General features: G+C 37.1%; 1 protein-coding gene across 5 annotated transcripts in view; it reads right to left on the reverse strand.

The window, feature by feature from the left end:
* BRAF (B-Raf proto-oncogene, serine/threonine kinase) overlaps positions 1-12,879 on the reverse strand; it is a 166,802-nt gene that overhangs the window by 89,924 nt on the left and 63,999 nt on the right. The gene's annotated exons all lie outside the window — the stretch shown is intronic.

Here is a 12,879-nt window from a genome sequence, read left to right on the forward strand (position 1 = left end):
CAATACATATGTATTTTACTGTTTTTAAATGGTGGTGTTAAGGATAGAAACATTTATTTCATAATATTGTTATGACACTGCTTATTGTCAATGGTCTTCAAACTTCAAGAGCAACCTAACAGTGGATGGTCACGGATAATTTTAGGACAATTTTCAGCTCCTTGATGTTTTTGTGTACTCCTAATTGAACTGCTTGAGAACTAGTCTCCTTTCCTCCTCTCCCTTTAAAATCACCACATTGTAATTCTCCGTTCTATACAAGAAAGGCAAAATTCTTCTCCATCTCAGATCCTACTAATGTGCACTGTTCTAAGATGTATAAATTTTAAAGTACGGAGTCAACACGAGGGAAAAACCCCTTGAGAGAAAAGGGGTAGGGGTTAAAACCAAGACCTTATTTTATCAGTGAAATAAATTCTTGGCAGGGTTCCAAGCCTCATTCATTTATCCAGCTGGCCAGCCTAGAATTCAGAAGTTGGGTGGTTATAGTATAGGCATATATTATGTGTTTATTTTTTAAAAAGTCATTTTTTCCTTGATGAAGAATGAGTCCAATTTATCTGAGTGGTTAGAGAATGTGCTTGCAAATTACACTGTATACTAGATACTCCATAAACTGCATGATCTAAACCTGGAATTCTAAGGTGTGACCAAAAATGAACAGCATAAATATAATACACACTAGAGATTAAGGCCTTTTAAACTACTGAAAGTTGTAATTTAAAAATGTGTGGTAATTAAAAAATGTACAAGAGGGTATATAGATAGATGAACAAGGAGGGGGCTTCAGGACCCTTGGTTTATTTAATAATTCTCTTCCTAGAGGATATTCAGATTATTCCATTTTTCTCAACTTCAAACAATGCTTCAATGAATAGTTCTGAACTGCCTTTCTGGGCACAGGTTTAAGTTTCCCTTTTAGATATCAATGCATAGAATTCCTGAATTGAATGTTATGTGCACTTAAAAATTTAATAAATGTGTCAAATGGTTTTCCAATAGAAAAAAAGTCCCAAGTCATATTCCTACTAGGAGGGTATGAGTCCATGCTTTTCCCTATAATCCCACCAACACTGGGTCTTATCAAACTCTGAAACGTTTGCCAATCTGAAAGGGGAAAGGTGATCTTGTTGTTTCAATCTGTATTTCCCAGGAAACCATTTTTCACGTTTACTGGACATTTACATTTCTTTTTGGAAAATTCCCTATCCATATTCTTTCTTTCATTCTATTTTTTTTCTTGTTGATTTATAGACAGCCTATGTTCTAGATATTTTATATATTAACCCTATTCTCCTCCAAATGTTGTGGTTTTTTCATGTTTTTCACTTTATGCCTCGTTTGTCAGACAAAGTCCTGCTACTCAAAAGTGGTCCATAGACTAGCAGCAGCATAATCTTCCAGAAGCATGTTATACATGCAAAATCTCAGAATTTGAGAAGCAATGACAGAAGTTTCCTTTTCTTTCTATTGTCAGATATAGTATTATTTTCCTTTACGACTCCTTGGCTAATTTTTCATATCCCCCCAAAAGCACTGGATGTCTTTTTTCTCTAGCTATACTTATTCTCCAGGTGATCTTATCCAATCTTGTGGCTTTATATGCCAAATATGGACTGATGAAGCCCAAATTTTAAAATCCAGCTCTGTCCTCTCAACTCCAGACTTTTTGTCCAACTGCCTACTGAACATCTCCACTAAAATAACTAATAGACATTGCAAACTTAACATGTTCAAAGACTTAACTTCTGGTCTAGCCCACAATCCCCCCAAAACTTCTTTTTCCTATAGTCTCTTCATCTCAGAAAATGATAACCTCCCTCTATGTTGACTTCATTGACCACTCAGGTAGAAGTGCTTTATAGTCAGAATTTGATATCCTAAAATTGATTATGTTTTTCATGTCTATTAGCTGCTCTGAGATCAGAAACATGTTTTATTTATCTTTCGTTTCCCCATCACTTATCTTGGTGTCTTAGTCATAACAGGTATTCAATCAGTGATGAAACTAAGATTCAGGCTGTCTTTAGAATAGGGGAAGAGAGGAAAAATTAGGCCTAGTTCGGGGATTCTTTCCACTTCAGTAAATAAATGAAGATGTTATTATCCAAAGCCTTTGTTGTTGTTGTTGTTGTTTTGTTTTTTTAAAGCTCCACAGATAAAACTCATGTACAGTTAGGGTAAAGAACCACCCCCCAAGGAATGAGAGAGAGAGAAAGGAAAAAATTAGATTAGAAAAGGAAAATGAACATGAGGGAAATTATGGAACTGAGCTGATTAAAACTGATTAGAATAAAATTTTTGTACTGGGGAGTAGAAAATGACAGGTTTGGTGAGGTAGGGCAGGGCCAGACCATGAATGTTCTGGAATAAGATTTCTTAATTCCCGAAACAAAAGTATTTTATATCCAAAGAATGAAGAAAAATCACTATGAGCCGTCACTGAAATTAGGGAAGATGAGTCTGGTAGAAAAAATTTGCTCAGATTTCCCAGAAGAGTAAGAGAAAGAACTTTGATGATAATTATTAAATATAAATAGTTTAAAAAATAGAATAAGATATTGTAAAACTAAGAGAAGAAATATAGTTTTGGCCTTAAAATGCCTTCTTGGAAAAAATGAAGAAAATCTGTTTCAACAATCCTGAAAGGGAAATGAAATAATTACAAACAGAAGCAAAAAAATTCAAGAAAGGTACTAGATTTCCTGTCCTGTTTTGATCTCTTCAGTGGACCACAGCAATTAAAATCAGGCAATCTTAGTAAACAATCGATCATTTCTAGTGACTTTACAGATGGCAAAATTCCCTCCCCCACAAAAATTTTTTTAACACCCACCTCAGAAGACGCCTATGTTAAAATATAAATTAATAAAATATAAATTCAGACCAACTGCTATGGAAGAACTGCAGGGCAGTAATGGCACAGAAAACTACAGCCACTGCCTCCCTTCCTCCCAATAAAAAGGCATCAAGTCCGGATTATTATAGGATTGGCTTCTATCAAACCTTTAAAGAAAATACAGTAAGTTATTAATATGTGAAAGCATATAAAAAAGGAAAATCTTCCAAGTTCATTTCATAAAATTAGCAAAATCCAGATATCCAAACTTGACAAAAAGAATACAAAATGAAAAAAAAAAAAAAAAAACACACAGACACACACAAATAATCCAAGCTGTGAGGATAGAAAACCTCTTAAATTCTATTTTCCCTCTTCCTTTCAGTTCCCTCTCCCTCTCTCACTCTTGTTCTTTCCCTCAAATTAATGTTAGTCATTCATCAGGAATCCAGTAAAATAATACTTAACAGGTCAAAGGAGAAAATTACACGCTAGTCTAACAGATGCCCAAACAACAAATAACTATTACCAAAGGTAAAACAAATTTATGTAAACAAATTTATTTAAAATAAATAATTCAAAAAGAGAGACATGGTCCTAAAATTTCAGAAGAATTGCTAAAATAATCATGGCAGTGGAAGCATGAAGGCTAGACAATCAGTCAGTGGAAAAGATTCTGAAAAACTCCTCTAAAATAAAAAACAAATACAATCAGCTTGAGAAAGAAATCAAAGTTTATAAATTGCCGACCAAAATATCAAAGTTTCTTTTGAGATAATTCTAGAATATCTCCAAGCTTAAAGACAATACATATAAAAGGGGAGCATGAGAAAATGATAAATCACAGTCATTAAAATAAAACCTCAGCTGAAGTAAACAGATTAGAGCTAAAGAAAGAATTAAAGAACTAGAAGAGGATTCAGAGAAAATTGGCCAAAAGACAGAGAAAAATGAAGGGAAAACAGGAAAGGCAAAGAATGGAATTAGTAAATTCAGAAGGTAAACAGACAATGGGAGACATATTTGAACAGAAGATGGGTGTAATTTTCTAAAACAATTGAAAATAAAAAATTCTCAAGAGTAGCACAAGGAGTCCTGTGTCCTGTCCATGACAGAAAAAACTAAATCCACAGCCATATAGGTCGAAGTACAAGTTCATAAAAGTTCTTAAAGTCAACCAGAGAGAAAAAAAAAAAAAAAATACACTGACAGCATATTTCTTAACAACAGTATAAGAAGCCAGAGGATACTGAAATGACTTCAAGAAACAAAAGAAAATAGCTAACAACCTAAAAGGAAACAGAACCCAGAATAATGTAAAAGACAGAGCAGCATGGTAGGCTGATTAACAGCCCCCAAAATATCTACACTGTAGACCCCAGAACCTATGTTACCTTATATGACAAAAAGAATTTTGCAGATGTAATTAAGTATTCTGAATTAAGGAGATTATCTTGGATGGGCCCGAAATGTTATTCCAAGCATCCTTATAAAATGGGGAGATTTTATTACAGAGGATTAGGTAAGTGAAGACCTACCAGAGAGATCTGAAGATGCTACACTGCTGGCCTGGGTAGCTGAAAGAAGGGACCATGAATCAAGGAATTCAAGGAATGCAGTTCTACAAGCTGGGAAAGGCAAGGAAATGTGCTCTAGAGGGAGAACAGTCTTTCTGACACCTCGATTGGCCTAGTGTGAACCCCATTTTGGATCTCAGACCTTCAGAATTATTAAGGGAATGCATTTGCGGTAAAACCCCAGGTTTGTGGTAATTTGATACAGCAGCCACAGGAAACTAATACAAATGGGGAACCTGGAAACTAATAAACACAAGGGTAAATCTAAATAAGCAGACTATACAAAATAACAACAAAAACAATGACAACAGTTGCTGGGGGCAAATGGGCAGCAGTAAAGCATTCTAAGACCCACTTATTATTCAAGAGGATCCTGGAACATCTTCATGTGCCAGACAGATGTCAAAACAACACAGGAGCCAGCTTGAAGGGACTCCTACTAGCCAAACTTGGGAGATTTTCAGCAAAAAGAGTAAAAACTATAATTAATTACAACAGGTTGCATACATAAAAGATAAATAAATAAAAACTCACTAGTCCATAAAAGTAAGAAGTTTGTTGGGAGACACTTGCCACCACTGTAGGTGACTGTTACATCTTTAGAAAAATTAAACATTAGTGGAAAAGAATTATGTATTTTATATTCTACCTTCTTGGAAAAAATTCTAGTTATTCCCATTTGATGTGGGAAGCTCTTTCTAAAAGAATGCCAGCTAATATAAAATCACTGATTCAAGAAAGGATCACAGGAGGCTGAAGCTGTTAGGTGAAAAGCTGATGAAGAACAGAATACTCCTATAGTGTCCAAGCATTTCCACACAGATTAAAGACAGAGGGAAAAACACACATCTTTATAAGGAGATGTAGCTTAGAATCATTAATAGAGGGACAACCAGACAAGTACCTCTTAATGTGATACAACATAAATGACACATTATCTATCACCCATGAAGTTTACCTGCAAAACATTAATACAGAATCTAATCAAACATTTTTTTAATTTTTTAAGTTTATTCATTTGTGTGTGTGGGGGGGCGGGGTGGTGGTGGAGAAAGAGACACCAGAGCACAAGTGGAGGAGGGCACAGAGAGAGAACAAGACACAGAATCTCCAGCCGGCTCCGGACTCTGAGCTGTCAGCCCAGAGCCCAATGTGGGGTTTGAACCCATGAACCATGAAATCATGACTTGAGTCAAAAGTCGGGCACTTGGGGCGCCTGGGTGGCTTGGTCGGTTGAGCGTCCGACTTCGGCTCAGGTCATGATCTCACAGTCCGTGAGTTCAAGCCCCGCGTCGGGCTCTGTGCTGACAGCTCAGAGCCTGGAGCCTGTTTCGGATTCTGTGTCTCCCTCTCTCTCTGCTCCTCCCCTGTTCATGCTCTGTCTCTCTCTGTCTCAAAAATAAATAAACGTTAAAAAAAAAAAAAAAAAAAAAGTCGGGCACTTAACCGACTGAGCCACCCGGGCACCCTCTAATCAAACTTTTACACTTAGCTTCAAGTTGAGAAGAAATATACAGGGTAAAAAAAAATAATGAAATAATCAGACATATACAGAATATGGGACATTCTATAAGACATTTATCTTTCTCTTTAAAAGTCAAAGCCATGACAATCCAAAATGTGGGACATTCCAGGACAAGTATCCTAGTCTCTTTGATAAATCATGTCATGGGAAACAAAACGGTGGGTGGTCTGTTCAAGACTCTAAGACAAGAACTATTAAAAGACAACAACTAATTCAACACATGCACACAAAGAAGATCTTAGTTTAGGGATGGAGAACAGCTATAAAAGACATTCTTAGGATAACTGTGGAAATTTAAACATGTACTACACATATGATTACAGAATTGTTAATCTCCCTAGACATAATTTTAGACAAGTGAAATAATTTTTCTGGACCTATTAATCTAGCAAAATGTTAACAATTGTTGAAGCTATGTGGTGTAAGTGACATCAATGCAAACGTTTGTTGTACTGTTACTTCAACTTCTATGTAGGATTGAGTTTTTCTCCAAACTTTTTATCTCTTTTTCCTTTAACTCTCCCCAACAATGCTTTTTCTCTTAAAGTCTATTTTATGATACAAACCTACTTACACCAGCATTTGCCTGATATGTCTTTTCTCATCTTTGTGTTGCCTATAAATGAACTATGCAAAGTTTTTTTTTCTTTTGCTAGCATGTTTTGTTTTAAACATATTTATCTGTTTTAATCAGAGATTTTAGTTCATTTACATTTTTGTACCTGATTTATTTCTAGTCTTATTGTGTGCTTTCTACTTACACTGCTTTTTTCTTGATTTTCTGACTTCTACGGAACTGATCAAGTTTTGTTATTGTTCCTTTTTTCCTCTATGTACCAGTCACATTCAAGGCCACAAAACATGTTTCATAAACACAGAAAACTGTTGTCATACAAACCCTATTTCTTTATCATGATGCAATTAATTTAAAAATCAGTAACAAAATTCGAGTGTATTTTGAAAAATTCAACATTTACTTATTTTAAAAATCTTGGAATATTAGAAATAGTGATCTTTTAACTTAATAAAGTATATCTACAGAAACCTGCAGCAAAATATCACAGTGAAAGGTCAAGCATAAGACAAGGGTGCCTGTTACCACTGATATTATATACAGGAGGTTATAGTATGGAAGGGTTATAGCATGGAGGGGTGCCTGGGTGGTTCAGTCGGTTGAGCATCTGACTGCAGCTCAGGTCGTGATCTTACAGTTTGTGAGTTTGAGGCCTGCATCTGGCTTGCAGCAGTCAGCCTGTAAGCAAGGTGCCCGCTTCAGGTCCTCTATCCTCCTCTCTTGTGCCCACCCCCCACATTCCCAGTCTCTCAAAAAATAAATAAAACATTAAAACAAAAATTTTTTAAGAGTATGAAAATATAAAAACAGACATAAATAAATAATGCAAGATGGGTGGATAGAATAGTAATCCAGTGCATCAGCCAGAGCCAATTTTAAAAATATGCCCTTCAAAATAGCAACAAAAACTATAAAGAATCTAGAAAAAGATCTTTAAGATTTTAAATTTATTTTTAAGTAATCTCTACATTCAACATGGAGCTCGAACTCACAACCCTGAGATCAAGAGTCGCATGCTCTACTTACTGAGCCAGCCAGGCGCCCCTAGGAATAAATCTAATAAAAGATTTGCAAGATCTTTGTGAAGGGAACAACAAAATAATATGCAAAGGCATAAAGGAAGACTGAGAAGAGAAACTCAAATGACTCTGGAGGTTTATTTCCTCTTCTCTTTTAGTAGCCTATCAACAAGCTGACTTAGGAGGTCTGAGTTTGCTCAATGCAAGAAAAGGCTGATGACAGCCACAGAGCTCTCCGTTCTAATAAGGCCATTCCAGCAACCTCAAAGTTCCAATTATTACTTAGGAGCCCCTTCTCTGGTATATTAGTTCTAGTTAGGTCTACCCTAAGTATATATCTGTGTGAAGATAACAGAACTCAGGGGATTCTGTGTGCTCTGGTACTTACTGTTTTCCACTAAATCTTACTTCACATTTATGCCATGTGATGCATGTGTGTATGTGCATGTTCCACCCCTTCACTTGACAAAGACTAACATAAATGCTCTTTTATGTGAAGATTCAATATTGTAATAATCTCAAATTTTCCCCAAATTAATTCAGTGTAGTACAATAAACAAAATCCTGAGATTTTTTTTTCCCCATGGATTTGGCAAACTGATTCTAAAATTCTTACAAAAGTACTATAAAATGATACAGTCTTTTAGCTATTTTAAATAATGAGAGTAAGACTGTTATTACTAGAGAGCAAGATTTATAAAGCAATAGGATAGTACAGCAATAAACAGAGCAAATAGAACGGATATAGTTTGTGTTGGCATTATAATTCAGTGGGGGACATCATGGACCATATAATAAATAATGCTAGGGTGCCTGGGTGGCTCAGTCAGTTAAACAGCTGACTTCAGCTCAGGTCAGATCTCACAGTTCGTGGGTTCGAGCCTTGGATCGGGCTCTCTGCTGTCAGTTCATAGACTGCTTTGGATTCTGTGTCTCCTGCTCTCTGTGCCCCTCCCTTGAATGCTCGCGTGCGCGCGCTCTCTCTCTCTCTCTCTCAAAAATAAACATTAAAAAAATAAATAAATAATGCTGGGGTAACTGGCTATCCTTTTGGAAAATGTCAAATAATCCAAAAGATAAATGGGCAAAGGATTTATGAACAAGTAGTAGATTTAAAGAGAATTCAGACTATCCAACAGATACATGATAACATGAATGACCTCATTAGCAATCAAAGAAATGCAAATTAAAATGAAAAATCATTTCACACCCATGAGACTGGCAAAAACTTTAGGTCTAACTATGTACGGCAATAGGTGCTTTTCTATTCTACATGTGGGTATGATACAGATGCATAAGAGTAAACTGAAAATATCTAGCAAAGCTGATGGTGGGCATTATACTATCATGCAGCTATTACAACATTAACATACGTACAAGAAGTATTCATTGCAGCACTGTTTTAATAGCAAAATACTAGAACCAACTAAAATACTCCCTAAGAGAAAAGGGGCAAAAAAAAAAAAAAAATTGTAAAATGGAATACTATACATAAGTCAAAATGAAGAACTAGAGCTACATTTATCATTGAGGATACGTCTCCAACACACAATATTGAATGAAACAACCAAGTTCTAAGATATATACAGCTTTAAAACATGCCATTGATATTGTTTATAGACATACACCCATGTCAAAAGTTTAGAAGCGTGAATGGTATGATGAACATTAAATTCAGGATAATGGGTACCTCTGAAGATGAACAGAGCAGGGAACAGATACAAAGGATACACTCTGATTATCTTTGATTAGCTAGAAGGTGCTTTATCTGTGTCTGTAATGTTTTGTTTAAAATATCTGAAGCAAATATGATAAAAGACATGATTCAACAACATAGGGTTATAGGTACATGGATGATCAATATTATTCTCTGTACTTTTTTATATGCTTGGGAAAGGAAGGAAGGAGAGAATGAAGAAGGAAATGAAGGTTGTGAGTTGGTTAGCTCCCTCCATACTTTTGCTGACCTTACATTTATAATTAGGGTGGCCCTAAACCTGCCTACTCCAATCCCTGTGCCCTAGAAAAAAACCACCAATGAATACACAAAGTTCAAGAGAACCCACAATCAGACTTCCCATTTAGAACAAAGGTCTATATTTGTATAACTGCAAAGCTCTCTACCATAATCAACTTGGTCCTTTATTCATGAATATGAATCAAATACGAGGGTAAATGAAAACTTCTGTGGACATGTGAAGTCTCAAAAACTCACCTCAATAGGACTCATAGGTCTGAAAACTTTCCTATCATTTGACTTAGCAATTCCACTTCTAAGAATTTTATAAATCTCCCACAAAACTGGAAAAACACAGTAGAACCCTGGTCCTAGCACTTAAAAAGATAAGTCACCAGGTTAAAAAAAAAAAAAATCAACTAATTTTTTTAAATGGCACTATCTTTATATACAACAAAACAAACACAAAACAAGAATGTTAATAAACTGGTCTAGAAAGCAAGCAAGCAAGCAAGCAAGCATACCCCACCAAAAGCTATGTTTGCAAGTAAAGAGCTAAAAGATACTAAAGTGTGGGTTTAGTAAGGTAAACAAGGAGAACATGAAAACAAGAGGTCAGGAACATTAAGCAAAAAGCCACGGTAAGTAGTTTGGATTTTATTCTTAGTGCAGTGAGAATCCAAACTTTCAAAACCAGGTATGTGTGTGTGTGTGACATAATCTGATTGATATTTTATTATTTCTGACAATTACCATCCCATTTTCTAGATGAGAATATCTGTGGCACAGAGGTTGTATTTCGCTCAAAGTCACAGAACTGGCAAACAACAGAGTCAGGATTTAACTCTAGATAATGGAAATCCAGAGCATAAATATTATAATGCCTCTAAATATCACTCCAGTTAAGAATGGATTATAGGGGGCAAGAGTGGATGCAAAGAAGACCAGTTGAGACTACGGTTGTAGGCTAAGCAAGAGATGACTGCCTGGACTAAGGTGGAGGCAGTGGAGGTGGAGAAAAATTGGTGCATCTGGGATATATTTTAGAGGTGGAGAAGATAAGACTTACTAATGGATTAGACATGGGGAAGGGGTGAGAAAGAAAAATAAGAGTCCAGAGCCAAAATGTCGGCGTAAGCAACAGTATGGACGGTCAAGTCATTTACTGAAGTGGGGAATCAAGAGGGAAAGAAAGCAAGCCTTGTGTCCCCAACAGGTGAGGTCAATTACATGATCAAGGAGGGAAGCTGGTTATGAACTCAGGAGGAGAGAGAAGGCAGGAGACATTTAGGTGTCACAGCATACTAATGAGCAGACCTCCAAGGGAGTGTAGGCAAAGACTCAACCTTAAGGCCCACCAACATTTAGAGGACTAGTAAAACAAAACAAGACAAAACAAAAACCAGAGTCCACAAAAATGGTTGAGAAGAAACAGACACTAGGGTAAGAGAAAAACTATTCAGAGAAGAAAATTTATTGGTTAAAAAGTGGGAAAAGAATAGCAGACAGAAGACACTAAGAAGGATGTGTCTTCTATATATCTGATTACAATATCTGCATATATTTGTATATACAGCAGGGCTGGGAGATAACAGCATGTTTGGAGGCTAAAAGGAAAATCCAAAAGAGAGGGAGACATTGAGGATGTGGAAGAGAGACACGAACTGCAGGAAAGAAGCCCTAGAGACAGTAAAAAGAAGATGGAACCTGAGTCACAAGAAGAGGAATGAGACCATCAGGGAAGGTCTCTGACAATGAGTGAAAGGAAGGTAGAGAACACCAAGACCAACGCAGACAGGTTTGTAGATTTGGTGGTGAGATCAGAGCTGCATCTAACTTCTCAATGAAGACTTTGAGGTGACGTCCAGAGATGAAAGCGGGAGCTGTGAGAAGTTCGCAGTGAGTGGACAGACAGTCTTCACCGGAAGACAGAAGGAGCAGCACTGCCAGCAGCCATTGCTGAAGACAGAGATGGAAGAGAGATGGTGTGCAGTTGCTATTTTGTTAGACTCACAAAATGAAAGGGGAGACAGACTAAAGAGTCAAGGAAATTAGTAACTGTTACAGTCATTCCTTGGTCCCGGAGTCCACGGGTTGTGAAATGAGTTTCTCTCGAGAAGGCTGAAGAAGCACAATGATCAGGGGCCAGACAGGTGTCTGGAATCTTTTTAAGGTTAAAAAAAAGGTTGAGGATTTAAGAGTTTGTTGATAATAGCTTCACAATTACTTTGTTCAAGGAGAGAGTGAGATATACAAATAGGGAAGTGGTGTTCATGAAATCAATATGCGAAAAATATCCTGACTTTTGAGTCAAACTTGGAAATTAATTTAAAATTACCCAAAATGGAAGTAAGAGGAAGAAAAAATTTTTTTCTGGCTGACAGCAGGTAAACCTTATCATTTCACGGATCCTGGAAAAACAAAACAGCATCAAAAATGAACTATTTTAAACTGTCCATAAGGTCATCCACTAAGTTTATGTAACTTTATTTTTTAATGTTTTATTATTTATTTTTTTGAGAGAGAGACAGAACAGAGCATGAGCAGGGGAGGAGCAGAGAGAAAGGGACACACAGAATCCGAAGCAGGCTCCAGGCTCTGAGCTGTCAGCATAGAGCCCAACGGGGGGGGGGGGGGGGGGGGGCTCGAACTCACGAACCGCGAGATCATGACCTGAGCCGAGGTCGGATGCTTAACTGATTGAGTCACCCAGGCGCCCCTATGTAACTTTATTATTATTGTTTTTTAACGTTTTATTTATTTTTGAGACAGAGAGAGACAGAGCATGAACGGGGGAGGGGCAGAAAGAGAGGGAGACACAGAATCAGAAGCAGGCTCCAGGCTCTGAGCCATCAGCCCAGAGCCCGACGCGGGGCTCCAACTCACGGACCGCGAGATCGTGACCTCAGCCGAAGTCGGACGCCCAACCGACTGAGCCACCCAGGCGCCCCAACCCCCATGTAACTTTAAAAACAAGCCACCCTCAGTTCTCCAAAGCCCTGGCACACCATTCCAGAGCACGTGTCCCACGACTCTAAAATAAAAGATGTGTGGGAAACAGAAATAAATAACTGGGGTATAATGGCCTATTAGGGCTGTAAACTCAGTGAAGTTAAGATCTATAGCACACTGATCACTGCTTTATTCCTAGCACTAACTAAGTACACTAGTATGAAGTAGGTAGTTTACCAGTCAATGAAGCAGGAGCCACCCTAGTCAAGGTATTTTTTTCCTTCTTTTTCAAATGGAGTTCCAGGACAGAATTAAACCCTAATGCACCCAGTGTGAGTCCAAGGCATTCTCTCTGATGTATCGAGAATGATGCTTATATGACTCTCAAAAGAGACAGAGTTAAAATATGCGCTCACTAATTTAGGTATTTTTATTT

Source organism: Panthera leo, chromosome A2 (assembly GCF_018350215.1).
Source record: "Panthera leo isolate Ple1 chromosome A2, P.leo_Ple1_pat1.1, whole genome shotgun sequence".
NCBI classification, from domain to species: Eukaryota; Metazoa; Chordata; class Mammalia; order Carnivora; family Felidae; genus Panthera; species Panthera leo.